This window comes from Octodon degus, unplaced genomic scaffold (genome assembly GCF_000260255.1).
Source record: "Octodon degus isolate 3935 unplaced genomic scaffold, OctDeg1.0 scaffold00090, whole genome shotgun sequence".
NCBI lineage: Eukaryota > Metazoa > Chordata > Mammalia > Rodentia > Octodontidae > Octodon > Octodon degus.
Window position 1 is genome coordinate 4,112,005 of NW_004524666.1, and position 1,677 is coordinate 4,113,681.

Here is a 1,677-nt window from a genome sequence, read left to right on the forward strand (position 1 = left end):
CTGTTTCCTCTGTGAGATTTGAAGCTGTCAAATTTGAAGCTCTGTCATTTACTGAGAGCAATGCAAAAGAAGGTCTAAAGATTGAATAAGAAAGGAGAAGGTATGAAATAAGGACAGAAGAAGTAACACATGGAAAGAGGAAAAATTCTAGGGTATACCAGTGATCCACTTAAAATTAGTGGCCATGAATTTAAAATATAATCAGTCAGTACAGCTATGTGTTTTCTGCAACTAGTGTTGACTTCACTACAACTTCATGTTACAGTGGAAATAGACATTAATATGAATTTAATCCCAGTTCAGAATGGCAAAGGAGAGAAACAGGACACTGGAGATGAGGACAGTGATTGTAATGTTGGTAGATAGGCTATAACTTAATGAGGAGTCGAGATTCTGAAAAGGTGTTAGTCTTGTATAAGTTGCAGTGAGTTCAAAGAATTCTTGTAACTGGGATACAAGAAAAAATAATCAGGCAAGACAAAAAGTGGTGGTAAGAGGTGAATAACTGCTCTAATTGATGTCTTTATTGTATATCTAATTGTCGTTTAAGCTTTGACACGTTTGGTATCTAATTATTTCTAACTTTCTATTAAGTTTGGAATGTCCATAATCTTTGTCAGTAGGATTAGCAACTCTAGTTTTATGTGCCACTTTTTACAAGATGGTATCAACACAGAGTACAATTAAAATTCAAATAAGCATGGAAGCTCTTAATTAAAAGCTGAAACAGTGAGAAAACCAGATTTGACTGTGGTACCAAAAAAAAAAAAAAAAGAGTCTTTCTCACTTGATAGCTAGATTGTTATGAGGGTAATGATTTGGCCCCTAAATGTTTCAAACATTGCAAAGATTTTGATAACATTCTGCTCTCTTACACGGAAAATTAACCATGTTTACTTTTTGAAACAGTTTTAGCAATGAAAATAAAATTATTCTTTAAATTCAAATTTATGTCTATTAGCATAATTATGTAAAAGTAACCTGAAAATCTTACAAAATATTATGAATTATATAATTTGCACTTACTTTTCCCCCTTACATTTTTTTAATCAGTGTATATTTTATTATATTTCAGAGAATCAGCTTTTAAAATAATTTATTATGGTGTTATTTTTCTAATACTATCTGTGATTATTTTTGTTATTTCCTTCATTTTATTTGTAAGTATGGATTGAACCCAGACACTTCACACCAAACTATATCTCCAGCCTGTTTATGTTTTATATATTTTAAAACAGCGTCTCACAAAATTGTCCAGGTAGAACTGAAACTTGTGATTCTCCTGCCTCAGGCTCCTGCATGCTAGAATTACAGATGTGAGACATGGTGGCTCATAATTGCCCATTTTTGTGGAATGGTTTTTAAAGTATGTTACAGATGTAGTAGCACTTTACCACCTCCAATCCTTATAAACATAAGGGTAATAGCTTTCCCAATAGAATCTAATATTCAGATCATACTAAAAATTTCTCAGTTACCAAAAACTTCTGTTTTGACTACTTTTTTCAAACTGCAATCCAGTTAAAGAACATACCATTCAATTAGTTTTATGTCTTTAAGTGGCTTGTAATCTAGAACAGTACCTCCGTGCAAAATTTATCCTTTTGGGAAATAATTCCATGACATTAACTGTGAAATAGGTTAGGCCAGTCTTTTTTTTTTTTTTTTTTTTTTTTT

The 1,677-nt window shown here is 31.6% G+C and overlaps 1 protein-coding gene across 3 annotated transcripts in view; it reads left to right on the plus strand.

The window, feature by feature from the left end:
- Lin28b (lin-28 homolog B) overlaps positions 1-1,677 on the plus strand; it is a 117,637-nt gene that overhangs the window by 82,340 nt on the left and 33,620 nt on the right. The gene's annotated exons all lie outside the window — the stretch shown is intronic.